The 16734-nt window shown below is 42.7% G+C and overlaps 2 long non-coding RNA genes across 2 annotated transcripts; one reads left to right on the forward strand and one right to left on the reverse strand.

The window, feature by feature from the left end:
• The first annotated feature begins 11266 nt into the window (after positions 1–11266).
• On the forward strand, positions 11267–12281 carry LOC125722391 (uncharacterized). The gene is made up of 2 exons (XR_007386352.1): positions 11267–11954; positions 12059–12281. It is a non-coding gene; the product is annotated as an uncharacterized LOC125722391 (long non-coding RNA).
• LOC125722393 (uncharacterized) lies at positions 12030–13305 on the reverse strand. Its single transcript, XR_007386355.1, has 3 exons — positions 12831–13305; positions 12564–12754; positions 12030–12144 (listed from the first exon to the last, which is right to left on the reverse strand). It is a non-coding gene; the product is annotated as an uncharacterized LOC125722393 (long non-coding RNA).
• Positions 13306–16734: the final 3429 nt, after the last annotated feature.

A 16734-nucleotide genomic window follows, 5' to 3' on the forward strand; every position in this document is an offset into this window, starting at 1 on the left:
TAAAATTGCAAAGAAAAATAACTAACAATAAAATCATGCTTGAAGAATTGGGACATGACATTCCCCTGTACCAAATACCCACTGGTCCCCAGGTAATGGGTAGTTTCCTGTGTATCTAATTGTACAACACATCAGCACCTACAGAATCATTTACAGGTTACAGATTAACAAAAGGGCAATGTCACATCCCGGTTGTGCCGCTCCTCTTATGTGCCATGCCACCTCATTAACCACCTGTGGAATCCCCGTGTTACCATCTGTATCTAAACTTGTTTAATTGAGTCTGTGTATTTAAGTGTTTCCCAGTTAGTGTTTTCTCCAGTCTTGTCATTAACGCCTTAAACATTGCTAGTGCTTCCTTTGTACCTGATCGTGTGTACCCCTAATGCCTTTATTGGTACACGCTTGGCCCGTAAAGGTGGCAGGTCTCCAGAGGATGCCGTACCTCGAATAAAGGAGGTGTCCGTGGCTCCAGTCCCCGTGGTTTCTGCCCCAGTCCCCGCTCCAGTTCCTGTTCCAGGCATTCCTCCAAGAGTGCCTCCAAAGCTCACAGTGCTGTCACTTCCCTCACTTTCCGGCAGTCACATCTCCCTTTGGCGTCTGCCCGAGGCTCAACTTCCAGCCACACCCGCATCTGAGGTGCAACCTCTGGTTCCTGCTCTGGCCCCCGTGGTTCCTGCTTTGGTTCTTGTCCCAGCTCCCCTGCCCCCGGACCCTGTCTCAGCTCCCCTGCCTCCGGACCCTCTCCCCAAGAGACCCAGCTGAGTCCCAGAGGACTTAGCCCACCTAACTGCCTTCCCTCCCACATCATCAAGGAAGGAGTAGGAGTGGGATTCTCTGGGGCTTTCACTGAGATCTTCCCTGGGGACCCGTCCAGAAAGACATCCCGGCACTGACTTCAACAGGGAAGTCGTCTCTCCATATCACGGAGATGGAGGGGTCACCCACGCCGGGTGAGGGTCCCACCCGTTCTGCCCCCACGGTCACCAGTAGTCCTTCCTGCGACAGCTCGTCACTCGCCAGTGGTCCCTCCTGCGATGGCTCGTCACTTGCCTGCACCTCCGCCCGCTGTTGCTGTGCATTTGCCTGCTGCAGCTCCGGCTCCCTTCTCATGTCCTCCAGCGGTCCCTCCTGCTCCCTCCTTGCCTCCTCCAGCACCAGCTTGTTAGGACCACGCCAGGGAGGAGAACAGAGGGTTAGGCTGATATGATGAGCAGAGCGGGACAATCTATTTATTTTATTTTATTTGACTTTTGTAAGTTTGATTATAAGATTTTATATCATATTAACTAATAACAAAAAAACCCCAAAAAATAAATAAGCATGATAATGAACATAGTAAACACTTTAACACTGTTCATAGGAAGCACAATGTGTGCCGTTTATTCGAAATAACACATTCAGAAACACTGGAATAAACAAATTGGAGTAAACAAAAATAATGACAAGAGGAACCCTTATCAGAGGATTTATAACAAAATCCTCTACTACCACATATACAGACAATTCTATCTTCCTCTTGCTTGCCCTCCTCTCATTCTTTCTTGCTTCATTTTCACTACACCAAGTAACTGGTGACCATTCTTATATATGATGTAGGTTTGATTGAATGATGAACAAACTAGCTGTGATTGTTCGGCACATGCGGGTTAAACTTAACACTCATATCATTATCGTTAATAATATAATTTTATTATATACTTTATAAAACAATGGATTTCAAACAACCAGTTTGATTTGTTGCATTTATGCCACATCAGCTGTTTGAGGGATGTTTGCTTGCCCTCCAGCAGTTTCAAGGAAGATATTTTTGAATGTAGTTCACAAGAACATGGGTTCCCACAATAAACAGGATACAGTTACCCAAGTGCTGGATCAAAAACATAACCCCACAGTTGGGTCAGAACAGTAACCCAGAGGTTGGGTCAGGATTTGGTACTTGGAATAAAAAATGTAAGTTACGAAGGCAACAGAGATTCTTTGTGAGAGCAACAACTTCACAAGAATCCAGTATCTCAAACATGCATCATACATGATCCCCTTCAAGCTGGCAAAAGCTTAAAAGCTGCTGTCAAATGATGAGATGTATGATAGAGATTGCAAAAGTGTTTGGAGAAACACTTTGGAGTAAACTTTAAGTCCGTGTCTCCCTCTCTCCATACAGTGACATGCAGAATCTTCACTGTTGTACAGTCTAATCATAGGTATTGAGATGGCAGTACATTTGGTGATGTTTGCTCCATGTTGACCTGGCACATTCACTGTAGCTCTGTGGCAAATGGTGTGCCTCTCTATCCTCCTGAAGTTGAATCCAACTTCATCAACATAAACAGCTGTGGTGAGTCCCTGCCTTCAAGTTCCATTATTCTCTGAAAAGAAACAAAGACGACAACAGACCAATTTATGCAAGGCACCATCACATAGAAATACAATTATAGTACATACTGATACCTCAGTATGCTTCCTTCACTCGCTTAGTGTTTCTTTCAAATTGTCCCTTGTACAGCTGTTTCATTATGAGTTGATGCTTATGCAGCATATGATCAATTGTAGAAATGCTCAAACTTTGTATGGTGGGAAATATGTCATTATCTTCAATGATGTGTGACTGTATTTCCCATAGATGAATGGCATACTGTGCAATCACCAAAAGAACAATAGACCTTTCATATTCTTCAGTGAAGAGATTTCCTCTGCCACCCGTTGGAGGTCTTTGCTCCACTCTATAGATAGATACATAGACAACATTCATACTATATAGTAGTTGCTTTCATGATGGACAAAACATTGACAAAAGCAATCAATTTCTGTTAGTTCTTCTCAGTAGATTCACAACAGAGATATTATATTGCAGCATTTGTCATTGTTTGTGATAGTGGAAGAGGAATATTAGCACATTCTTATTAAAGCTTATTCTTATTAACATGTATCTTATTGTTGCTGTAGTTTGTTGTAGTGTAATGTTGTCTGATAGTGGTTTAGTTTATTAGATAGTTAGCTAGCTAGCTAACATTACTGTCAGCTAGCAAACTCACTATAACAGGATTTAACATTTGACAGTTTGCTAACATTGATATCAGTGCTCAGTATAGTCACCTAGGAGGACAGAAAATGTGTTAGACTTCACATAAAGTAGTCATGCACAGCCAAAAACACAATGCAGTGATTTTTGGATCCCAGATCAAAGATTGCTACCAGCAATTTGATTACAGCTGCTGTTACAGCCTGGCTTTGGGACCGGCGTCTTCATATCAACAAATAATGCTACACCTTTCCTGCTCATTTCACACCAACACAGGGCAGGTAGCAGCAAAGTTCCTGCTGCTGAAATTCTAAGCAATCTGAATACTAGTGCACCATCCCAATCAAAACTAAAAGTCTTTTCTAACCAAATGCTTAGTCCGACATTTCCTGCATCTAAGGAGAGCTGTAGTTGAAATACTCAGTGAAACCAGATTTGCTTCTGCTTCCCCTGTCATCAGTTTGCTGGCGTGACTGACAGAGATGTGGTCTTCACAAAGACAGGATAGAATACTTGGAAAGCTCCAGTAGAAATGGAAAAGGGATTCCAAAAGCATGCTTCCAGTGACTGCCATTGAAATGTAACAAAGAAATGGATAGGAAACTTTTGAAACCATATCATGTTTATTAGGAGAAACACAGGTCTAAAAAGCATGTATTTTACATTACAGTGTATTTAAATTGCTAACTCTTTACACAGTTGCCATGACATCAGTGTTTTTGGGTTAAACTGTGAATCATTTCTCATTGCTTTCATACAAAGTGCATTGAATGACTAAATGCTTCAAAATTAATGCAATCCTTGCTCATGCAAAATCCTCCACCATCAAAACCTTTCATTTTTTAGAGGCCATTTTGCACATGCTTATATACAGGTCCCAAAACTGTTACAGGTTTTTTCAATTGCTAAGATATGTTTGGTAGCACTGAAATCACTTTCTCACAACTCTTTACATAGTTTATAATGTCTCTCCTCCAAAATACACCACAGCCAACAAAAGAGTTAATCCATGCTTCCATAGACTCATACCTCCAAAACATTAGCACCTAATAAAAATTTTCTAGAACACTATATCACACACAAAAGAATGGCCTGCAAAACACTAACAGAAACATTACATAAAATATGATCATCAGTAAAAGATCATCTGTAAAGAAACTTTGATGTTATTTGACCTAAACATTGCATTACAAACGAGAATACTTCTTCACCCTATAAAATGTCCAGGAATGAACAAACTGTGTTGCAGTATATTTCAATGGCCTTTATTCCTTACAGTAGTGTAACTACAAAATAACCTGTACAGTAATTAGAGTTGCCAAACTGCCCATAGGTGTGCATGTGTGAGTGAGTAGTGTAGGCACCCCTTTTTGGGTTGTTCCCTGCCTTGCACCCTCAACCTCCAGGATAGTCTTCAGACCCCCTGCAACCCTGAATAGGATGAGCGGTTTCAGTGGATGGATGGATGGATGGATGGATGGATGGATGGATGGATGGATGGATGGATGGATGGAATTAGTGCCACCAAAACAGTACAATCAGAATCATTTTTACTAAGAGAATCGAAACGTCAGTGTTAGTACACTCCTACACTCCAGAATACTGAATTGGTTCCCACTTTCTCATTGTTACTGACTGATCATTTTTTATGGCCAAACTGATACACATTCATGTCAAAGACACCAGTTTCAACACTGCAAGGCTCTACATTGCAGAATGTGAAGTTCACTATCAAGAGGAAGCCCTTGCAGACACATGTAACTTCTGCAGATCTCAAGACAGTATAATAGCAAACAAAAAAGTGACCCAGTACTGTATAACACAAAAACAGCCATATGACAATAAAGGAACAACAAAATCATATACTGTACCACAACAATGCCATATTAATACAATTTATGGAATATAGTTTTAACTCATTTTGAAAGCTTGGCTAACTTGTTTTGCATGTGGTGGCTAACACAATAATCACTTGGATACAGTATATAGTTTTGAGTATAAAATTATTACAATGGGAAGCTACATAATCTTGTTTGACCATCAAAACTAAAGCAACTGGAAATTGTGCCAAATTATGACAATTATGCAAAACCATTTGCATCAATATACTAAAACATTTGGAAATTTGTGTGAAAAAAATGAAAAAGGATGCTCTACTGTGCAGAAGTGACATGATGGTGTTGGGATTATATGTGTTGTTTTGCAAATGCTGAGTTTCATTTGAGAGCTGCTTGAAAGCAATTGAGAAAAGCTGCAAAACAACTTGTGTAATCCCCACACCATCATGTAACTTCTGCAAAGTAGAACATTTCTAATTGCTTCACACGCATTTCTAAATGTTTTAGTAGATGCATGTAAATGGTTTTGTGCATTTGTCATCATTTGGCACAATTTTCAGTTGCTTTGGTCTTTATGTCAAAATAAATTGTGTAGTTTCCCATTGTAGTGATTTTACACTCAATACTTTATGCGTAAGTGATCATAGTGTTAGCCACCACATGCCAAACACCAAAATTTCAAAAATATATTCCATAAATTTCAGTGATACATCATTGTTGTGTTTTTGGTTACCACAGTACTTTTTTTTTTATTTTGTTATTCTTATATTAACATTTTTGCTGCTTTTTTGTTATTCAGTGCTGTGTGACTTTTTTGTTATTGTACTGTGCCTGAAGATTTACAGTATATAAGTTACATGTGCATGTGAGTGCTTTCTCTTGACTGTGAATTTTACATACTGTAATACATAGCTCAGCAAAAATTTTAACTGGTGTCTTTGACATGAGTAAGTATGAAGTTGCTAAAGAAGAATGATTGGCCAGTGACAATGACAAAGTGAGAATCGACTATCATTCAGAATTGTGGAGCTCAGAAGCTTACTTACGCTGACATTTTGGAAATATGTTTCAACATTTTGACTCGCATGCCTAAAATGATGTCCATTGCGCAATTTTGGTAGCGCTTACTAATTCACCAGTGGAATTATTTTCTTTTGAGACAAGTTAATTGTTTTCAGTGAGTTACAGTACAGTCTTTTGCAGCTAAACCATAGTGTTGTACTATATGCATAAACTGTTTAGAGAAATGCTCTTACAAGTCCTGAGAATTGTAAGTATGTTTCATGAAATGTGCCAAAGCAATCGCTCAATGGTTGATGGGTGCCCACAATGTAACACTCCCCTGGTCATGGGAGACTTCAGTGCAACCACTGGCACTGACAGTGCTGGCCGGGGTGCAAGTGGCTTCATGTTCCTTGACTTTGCGAAAAGGCAGGGGCTGCCGGTTGCTGGATCCTGGTTCCAGCGCTTTCAGCCGCAACTAAACTGGATTTAGTACTCCAATACTGGTGGTGCAGCAAAGGAGATCAATCACATCCTCATGGGCAGATCCTGGAGGCTTCTGCAGAACTGCAGGGTCTACAGGAGACCTTTTGTGACAAGACCCTGAAGGTTGCTGAAGGTTATGTTGGTGTTGCCACTATTCCCAGAAGGAGGTGTTTTATCTCGCAGGGCACTATGATTATTATCAAGAGAAGTCACAATGCATGACTTAGTGGCAACTCTAGGCTACCAGGAACTGAGGAGGATGGCTGTGAGGCCTCTGAGAGCAGATAAGGAGGCATTTCTTAGAGGAATCTTTGAGCAGGTGACACACCATCTGTGGTCTAGTGACCCACATTCTGCTTACAGGGGAATCAAAGCATTACACATATCAGAATCTGTCCCTCAGAGAGTTGCAGTCAGGGAAAATGATGGAATGGTCCTTACAGATGACACTGCAGTTGTGACCTGCTGGATTAGCTACTTTGAGCAGCTGCTTAAAGCTGATATTCTGGCTAAGATGTTGGACATCTATTGGCTCATAGTTCTTGAAGTTGTGAATCACCTAATCTCACCAAGACTGTATGGATAAACCAGCTGGGGGTAGGGAAGGCCACAGGGATCTGTGGTATCCATGGTGAACTTTTTCCAGGCTGGTGGTAAGGCTGTCCTCCTGGCACTACAGGAAATTGTTGCATTCATTTTGGAGACAGGCTTTTATTCCAACTGACTGGAAAAGAGTCACTTGTTGTCCCTATCTGGAAAGGGAAGGGTGATCGCCTAGACTGCGGTAACTACAGGGGGATAACACTGCTCCCAGTGCCAGGTAGGGTCCTTGCAAGGGTCATCCTCAACAGGATCTGTGATCATTTGCTCACCTACCAGCAACTGGAGCAGTCTGGTTTTACACCTAAAAAGTCTACCGTCAACTGTTTCCTGCCACTGAGGGTTCTGATTGAGAGCAAACACAAATATCGGTAGAAATTCTTTGCAGCCTTTGTAGATTTTTATAAAACTTTTGACGCAGTTGATCAAGGTGCCCTGTAGGACATCCTGATACTTTGTGGGATCTCCCCAAAGTTGCTGGACATATGCTGTACACTGGTACTGTGAGTACTGTGCAGAGTGGAGGGAGAACCTCTGTGTTCTTCCCAGTTGATTCTGGGGTTCGCCAATGCTGTGTTCTTACTCCTACTCTTTTCAATGCTTGCTTGGACTGGGTGTTAGGCAGGATCATGGGGTTCAGCGGCTGTGGGGCATCTGTTGGTGAAGAACGATTCATGGATCTTGAGTTTGCCGATGATGCAGTGAACTTTGAGTTAATGGAGGCCCTGATTGGGGTTCTCAAGAGACTGAGCAAGGAGTCTGAGTGTCTGGGCTTCTGAATGTCCTGGAAAATCCTGGCCTTTAATGACTTCTTGGGCACAGCCATCAGTAGTGTGTCTGTTTGCGAAGGGAATGTTGACCTCATCAAGAGGTTTGCAGAGGGATTGGGAGAGCATGTGGGGTCATGAGGTTGCTGGATATCTTTGCATGAGTCTTTACAGTCGTGGTGCTCCCTGTCTTGCTGTATGGCTGTGAGACACGGACGCTATCGATTGACCTTATATGAAGACTGGACTACTATGGTACTTTGTCTATTCGGAGAATCCTTGGGTGCCACTAGTTTTGTGTTGAACCAGTGGTTGCTACATTGTGAGGGAGCATCAGTTATGGCACTACGGCCATGTGGCGCGATTCCCTGAGGGTGATCCAGCTTACAGGATCCTGATTGCTGAGGAAACGACCAGCTGGACCAGTCCAAGAGGATGCCAATGTAACACTTGGCTGCAGCAGGTGGATGGCCATTTACAGGGTAGGACTATAGTGCATGTCTGCCTGGGGGTTAGCCAGCTAGGATCCCATGGTGTTTCATCATTTGAATCGACCTGAATCAGGAAAAACTGTAAAACAGCAAAATACAAGAATAACAAAATAGCAACAAAATTATGTACTGTGGGATCTAAAAATACAACAATGCTGTATCACTGCATCTGTTCTGCATGTGGTGGCTTACACAGTAATCACAGTAATACATAGTTTTGGTGTATTACAATGGAATCTCCATTATCCATTTTGACCAACAAGACTAAAGCAGCTGAAAAAATATGCCAAATGATGGCAATTGTACATGTCCATTTGCATTCATGTGCTAAAATATTTGGACATTTGTGTGAAACAATGAGACATTATGTTATGCTGTGCAGAAGTGACATTATGTTGTGGTGTGTACACTTGTTGTTTTGTAAATGTTAATTGTTATTTGAGAAATGCGGCAAAGCATTTGAAAAAAACAGTAGTAATAATAATAATAATAATACATAGAAGAAGAAGAAGAATGAGAGCATAATGTAGAGTTCATAAATAGTTCAAGCATAAAATATGAAAATGTCCATATGGAGCTTATGTAATTTTGATGCTCTATGAGTGAGCTATAATTGACATTTTTTTGCTTACAGTATGATAGTCAATTAATGAAATAATCTTGAATAACTGCAAAAACATAAATTAATATTTTTTTACTAATGTAATTGGTCTGTAATGGTTAAATGCAGCATGTGAATGACAACACTAGCTAACTAATACAGTGATGCTGACACATAACGGCAGGAGAAGGATGACCCAATGGCAGCGAAACCCCTAGCAGTGCAATTTATTGTGGAGAAACAGGAAGGAAGGCAACACAGAAAGAGAACAATGACCAGACAGGGAGCACAGCACTAGGAGACACTTTTATACATTATTAACAGAGGAGTGAACACGAGGCAGCTGTGGCTGGTTAACAAGAGGGCAGGAACAAGAGGTGACACTAACGAGCTTTGGACACAGCTGATCAGCAGCTACGTCCAAGGGAAACGCTGGGAACAGACAAGCAGGATAGAGCTGGATGTGGTGGATGGTATCTTGTCTTTTATTTTCTCTATTTCTGGCTATAGTCCTAACCAATGTATAACTTATATGTTAAATTTGAACAACATGAAAATCACCATCCACAATGCACATTTTTCAAACCTCTATCACTTTTTCCAATTGCTTGGATACATAAGGTTCATTTATTCATTCAGCTGAAATCACCAGTTCAAAAGAACACAACTTAATATGAAGTATTACCTTTTCAAAATCCAATTCAAACAGACGACTATCTGTTAATTTCACTACAGTGATTTATCTACAGCGAGTTATTTATCGTTGGATTGCCACCTTATCATGGTGGAGGGGTTTTCGTGTCTCAGTGACCCTGGGGGCTATATTTTTGGAGGCAATAGCCCCTGGTAGGGTCTCCCAAGGCAAAAATGTCCCAGGTGAGGGGCCAAACAAAGAGCAATCAGAAAAACCTCTGATGAGAAAGAATACTACCAAGGTCTCGTTTCCCTTGCCCAGACTAGGGTCACCAGGGCTCCACCCTGGAGCAAGGTCTGGGGAGGGGGCCCGTTGGCGAGCACCTGGTGGCCGGACCTTAGCCCGTGTGGCCCAGCCCAAAAGAGATACGCGGGACTGCCCTCAGGGGGCCCACCACCCGCAAGGGTAATGTCAGGGGTTCAGTGCACTGTGTATTGGGTGGTGGCCAAGGGAGGCCCTGGCAAACCGATCTCCAGCTGACAAAACTGACTTTCGGGACATGGAATGTCACCTTTCCGGTGGGGAAGGAGCCTGAGCTTGTGCGTGAGGTTGAGAGATACCAACTAGATATAGTCGGGCTCATTTCAATTTCAATGGATAGCGTGGGTTCTGGAATCAATCTCCTGGAAAGGGGCTGAATGCTCTTTTCTTCTGTAGTTGCGGCGGGTGAGCGACGTTGGGCTTGGGCGGGGCTACTGGTGATCCCACAGCTTAGTGCATTAACAATGGAGTTTACCCCGGTGAACAAGAGGGCTCTCTCCCTGTGCCATTGGGTCGGGGAGAGGTCTCTGATTGTCATCTGCACTTATGCGCCGAATGACCGTTCACAAATACCCGGCCTTCTTGGACTCTCTGAGTGTCGTGCTGGTTAGCGCACCACGAGGGGATTCCATTGGTTTGCTGGGGGACTTCAATGCTCACGTGGGTAACGACAGTGTGACCTAGATGGGGGGTGACTGGGAGGAATGGACTCCCTAATCTGAACTCAAGTAGTGTTCTGTTATTAGACTTCTGTGCAATGCATGGTTTGTCCATAACGAACACCATGTTCAAGCATAAGGGTGTTCATAAATAAATATGGTACAAACATGCCCGGGGCTACAGGTCGATGATCGAGTTCATAATCGCATCATCTGATCTGCGGCCTTCTGTCTTGGGCACTCGAGTGAAGAGAGGGGCAGAACTGTCAATTGATCACCACCTGGTGGTAAGTTGACTCAGGTGGCAGGGGAGGAAGCTGGTCCCTCGTACCCGATGGTGGCCACCAGAGGTGAAAGGGGCTGTCAAGTTAAAGAAGGAGGCTTACCGGGAATTATTAGCTCAGGGGTCTCTGGAGGCAGCTGACGGGTCCCAGTAAGCCAGGCAGAACGCAGCTCGGGCGGTTGCGGAAGCAAAAACCTGGGCGTGAGAGGAGTTTGGTGTGGCCATGGAAAGTGACTTTCGGTCAACCTCAAAAAGATTCTGACAAACCATACGGAACATCAGAAGGGGGAAGCAGCTCTTGGTTTATAGTGGGGAAGGGGTGCTGTTGACCTCACCTGGGGACATCACTTGGAGGTGGAAGGAATACTTTGAGGACCTCCTCAACCCTGCCTCAGATACATCTACGCGCACTGCCTTTGAGACATCTGAGGGCATGGAGTCCGAGGGGTATGGAGTGGATTCACTGGGGATGAGGTGGCCAGGGTAGTTAAAGAGATACGTCGTGGCCGGGTCCCAGGGGTTGACAAGATTTGCCCGGAGTACCTAAAGGCTCTGGGGTCTCATTTATCAAGCGTGCGTAAAACAAGCTCTAAACTAGTGCGTATACCAACAGCCGTAAGCACAAGAAAGTTGGGAGTTATCAAACGTGAGTACGCACAGCTGTACGAAATGACTGATGATGAATCGCACTCCTACTAAATTGTTTGCGTGTGCATAGTAATTTAAATTTGCATACAGACACGCCCTCAAATAACCTTATTTGGCAAACAACCTTCCTTATAAAAACCCAATGCCGCCAGGGCACTATAGAACCGTTATCTTGGACCCATTGAAGAGAGGAAAGAAAAAAAACTTCACAGACAACGAAGTGGAAGTGCTGTTAAATGAGGTACAACGTAATAAGACGGTTTTGTTTGCTGCTTTTTCAGGCGGAATGTCAAAGAAAAAAAAAGACTTGGGGTGGGGACAGGTTACTAATGCGATAAATGCCGTCTCACCTGTATGTAGAGCTACTGCAGAAGTGAAGAAAAAGTGGTTTGATTTGAAAGTGTCCTCTAAAAAAAGAATTGCAGCCCACAAAAGAGACCTCGGTGCCACGGGAGGAGGCCAGAGTCTTATTTCAGTGTCACCATTGGATGACAAGATAGCGTCAATTATTGGTGAAACGTCAGTGAGCGGAGTAATCCCCGATGGTGACACTGAAAGTGCAATTCCATCAACTGCAGGAGACGCCGAGCCATCCGAAAATGGTTAGAAGGTTTTCAAATGTTTTGTGTTTTGATATATTATTCATAGATAAATAACACTCACAATGCAAATGATTTGGATTGTTCATGTAACATTTATTTTATAGATCTGCCAGTTTTGCCAGGTCCTGCTCCGCCTGCCACTTCAGCACGTCCGATGCGTCTCGAGGCACGAGTCCTGACTGATGCGGTTCTGAAAACACAGGAGGAATTAGTGAGAGGCATTGCAAGCATAAAAGAAGAACTGCACCAAATCAATGTGAACTTGAGGAACATTTGTGATGCACTAAATGCATCATGCAAGTTCAATAAAAGCTCCAATTGATCTCACCATTTTCTCACAATTACTCCTTATTGTGAAACAGATTTAGAACCGTTCGATTATCCCTGCTCTTAGTTGCACGGCCACAGCATTTGGCATGGGGTCAAAACCTTCTGCCATGTGGCGATCTTCTTGTATTGGCATCTCATCCAGTGGTATACCGTTTTTAATGGCAATATTGTGCAGCACACTGCATGCTTTAACGATATAGCACACCTAAAGCAAATTGATAAATATTGTAGTTATAAAATACAATTAAAACTTAATTTAAATATTTAAAAATTTAAAACCTTGTCGGGTTTGTATTGCAATATGCCTCCTCTGCCTGACAGACACAGCCATCGAGCCTTCAGCAAGCCTATTGCACGTTCTACTGTGCTTCTTGTGCGCTCATGTGCTCGGTTGTAATTCAGCTCCTTTTGGGATACAGGGTTTGCCACTGGGGTCATCAGCCAGGATTTAAGGGCATATCCTCGATCCCCTGCAATGATGTAGATTAACATAAAATACAGTACACTGGATGGTGTTGCGAAGTAATCTAATCGTTACACACTTACCAATAAGCCAGCCTTCTCCAGCAGCGCTTTGCTGAAGACGAAGTCCCACGATGCTGTTCTGCACAATGAAGGAATCGTGTGTCCCTCCCGGCCTGTTCGCAACGACATTTAGCAGGATCAAGTGTGCATCACAGATTACCTGCACGTTAATGGAGTGATAACCTTTTCTATTTACAAATGCAAATTCATCAGCAGTAGGAGCTTTCAGGGCAACATGTGTGCAGTCAACTGCCCCTATTACACTTGGAAATCCTGCGATGTTGTAGAAATCGGTCATAATTTTTGTCCTTTCCGCTGCGGTATTTGGAAACGTAATGTACTGTGATGTAAGTGATATAATTGCATGTAAAACGTGTGGCATAATTCGGCTCACGGTGGGTTGAGAAATACCAGACCTGTCACCAATTTCCCTTTGAAATGTGCCTGTGGCTAAAAAGCCAATAGTAGAAAGAACCTGAGTGTGCACGGGGACTGCACTGGTGTGCTTTGTCGACCTCTCCAAAAGTTGCGAGAACTGCTGACACAAAGCAAGCAAAATTGCCCTTGGCAAACGAAAACGACTAATGAGCCACTCATCACTCTCAGCGAGTAAGTCTGTGCGGTCCCTGAAAACGCGATCTCTGCGCAAAAGTGCTTGTTGCAAATCTTCAAGAAGCGCAAGGTCTGCCATTGTAGTCAATGCATTTCCAAAAACAGTTCTTCAATTGTGTAGGCTATTTTATATTCTTGACTGTTCCAGATAACTCAGAATCACCTGTTGTACTCAAGTATTCAAGTAATCAATTTGTCAACACTGACATTTAATTGGAGAAGTATAAGGGCACTGGGTGTATATGTGATTACAGTTCTCTACCACTAGGGGATTCTGCTTACGCACAGTCAGGAGTTCTTCTAAATGTGCGCACATTTTCACGCACACGTACAAATTAATGAATCGCATTCTATTAGTAGAATTGTGCGTACGCATGATTTACACATAAAACCGTGCGTACGCACGCTTGATAAATGAGACCCCTGGATGTTGTGGGGCTGCCATGGCTGACATGCCTTTTCAACAGACTGTGGAGGCTTCCCGTCTCCTGACCACGACTTCGGCATATGCTTCGGCTTTCGGTGACCTGACTCTACAGCTATTGGCAATGACCCGGACCTGGCTCTCAACTACTCTTTGTGTTTCTCCCAGTAAACTTGGTTGCCTGGATTATGGTGTCCGCGTCTTGGTTGGCAGGACAAATTTGTTATTGATGAAGGTTTTCACCTAGTGGTAGAAGTATGGATAAGTGGGATCCACAGCAACATAGAGATACTGTAACATGGAGCTGGCAGGTGGTCAAGCAAAATGAGGAAGATGAGGTGGCAGGGGACAAGTACAACATCGGAGAAGTGGCCATGGGCACCATTTGAGAGGTGTGGGAGAACATGGTTGAGGACAAGGCCGCAGACTAAGACAACAACACAGCAACAACAAAGAGTATTTATCCCACAGAATCAGAGCCATGGTTGTAGACCATGTCATAAATCATGGTATGACAATGACTGAGGCAGATAGAATGATTCAACCCTCAGAAGGTCAACTATGGCCTTAATCATCAGAACCTTCCTCAATGACAACCATTAAGTCTTCAGCATAAATATAACATTATTGTAGGCTACTCTAATTGCTCTATTTTGAAGATCTAACTCAAAGTGTAAGGCGGAACTACCAGTTATGGGTGTGCCCAAATGCATTTAGCTAATTTGAATGCAAAAAAGACAGACTTTACACCAGGGCAAGGAGGAAAAAGGTTGTCTTAATTTTTCAGAGGCGTGTTTTGGGCATAACATGCAATGAACCAATCAGAATGGCGTGTCACGTCACCTTTAGAAGGTGATCTACTGCGGATTAATGTTACAATGATGTGTTTTCCCGGCAAGCCAGATCGCGTTTAACCTGAGAAACCAGCCATGTCCAGTGTCAGCATCCAGACAACTCTCAAGCTCCAAAGCCTCATTCCGTAAGACCAGGGGCGTCAGAAGCATTTTGAATGTGGGGGGGACACACTGGTATAAAATTTATATTTTATGTTAAATGTGGGGGGGTCCAACAAATTATTATGAAATGGTTTAATGGCGGTGACGCTTCTGCATAAGACTCCATTTAACTGAATTCTGAAAGGGTCAAAGCGTATTGCTTTTTTTGTGGTAAAACAACAACGTGTCGAGAATGTTCACGGCCACGTCTCATTTAAAAAACACCACTCATACAAATGGAAAGCAGGAGCAAATCATTTGCTATTTTGATGACGTGCTCGAATGACATGGAAATGAACAATGCACTAGCAAAATTCTAATAAATATATTAGGAATATTATTGTAAAGGAAAACAAAGTTTTTTTGGTACAACTTTTGATAATGTTAGGGTGGAAAGACGGACTGGCTCTGAACCTAATTTTGTTTGTTGTTTTTCAAGAATTAAACGATTATGACACCACAATTGGAATGGTGAAGAACAGAAAAGCAGGTAAAACACAACATGAATGAAGCATGCAACGACATCACAGCAGTCCAGTGTCAGGCCTGGATTCACCCTGCCAAAAGGTTCTTTCTAAGGTGTCTGGCAAAAGTGGACATTTATTTTGATGTGGATGAGAACCTGTAGCACCATGATGAAACATGTATCACATATTCAGTACTACAACATTTAATACTTGGATTAAACAGGGTAACTATTGATATCTTCTATGTGAATGATCTAAATAAATGTATAAAAGATTCCATAAGTGCAAGGTTTCTTTAAAAATATGAATGCAAAATGCAATGTTTTAAAGGACAGCCTTCATTACAAGGCTGTTAATAGGAAGACAGTCACAAAAACTTTGGCGTTTACTTGAAATAAACAAATTCAGGAACACTGAGCTACCTTTAGAGCAGGGGTCTCCAACTCTGGTCCTGAAGAGCTACCATCCAGAAGGTTTTCTATCCTACCTGGCTTCTGATGAGCCGCAGCTGCTCTCAGGTAAACAAGTGTGTCTCACAGGTGTGGCTCATCAGAAGCCAAGTGGGACAGAAAACCTACTGGAAAATAGCTCTCCAGGACCGGAGTTGGGTTGCTTTAGAGTAAACAAAAGTAATGGCAAGAGGAACCCTTATCAGAAGAAATGTGTGCAATAGTGGAGGAGGCGGACCCATCATGGCAGGGGGGCCACTGCAAAATGTATTAAGCCCCCCCTCATGGAAAATGAGAGTCAGTTACCCAAGTGCTGGGTCAAAAACATAACCCTGCAGTTAGGTCAGGCCAGTGACCCAAAAGCTGGGTCAAGATATTTGGAGTAAAACCAACCCATCTAAATTACCCAGCAGGCTAAACCTGACGTTTGCATAGAAAACATAACCCAGCATTTTTTTAGAGGACAGCTAAAGTAAACAAAATACTGTCAGACAATTGAATGCTTGTGAGTTTTGTGAGACTTAGCGTCATAAAACCAATGAAACAAAGAATTAGGTTATTAAATGTGTGGATAGTAAAACACAAGAAGATTACAGTTTTTTCTGATTGCTTATACATGAAAGTGGAACCTGAGGCAAGAATCACAGAAACAATCAACTCATGTGCTAAATCTCTTTACCAAGACTGTAAAACAATATGCTAATTCTATGTTTAGCACTCAGTTATCAATTTCAAAACACACATTTTAGCAAATATTACACACGGTTCTTTACATTACACACAGTTTACAAAATGGAGCCATCTTGTGATAACTGGAAAACACAGGCAGTCAAAATGCAACAGTCATTGAACAACTGACTACACCCAGTTCTCAGGTGTGAGAACATCCACCCATTTCTTGAAACCACTTATCTTACTATGGGTCACAGGGGGTTCCGGAGCCCAACCCAGGGTGGAGCACCAACCCATCACAAGGCA

The sequence above is a fragment of the Brienomyrus brachyistius genome, unplaced genomic scaffold (genome assembly GCF_023856365.1).
Source record: "Brienomyrus brachyistius isolate T26 unplaced genomic scaffold, BBRACH_0.4 scaffold38, whole genome shotgun sequence".
In the NCBI taxonomy this organism is placed as follows: domain Eukaryota; kingdom Metazoa; phylum Chordata; class Actinopteri; order Osteoglossiformes; family Mormyridae; genus Brienomyrus; species Brienomyrus brachyistius.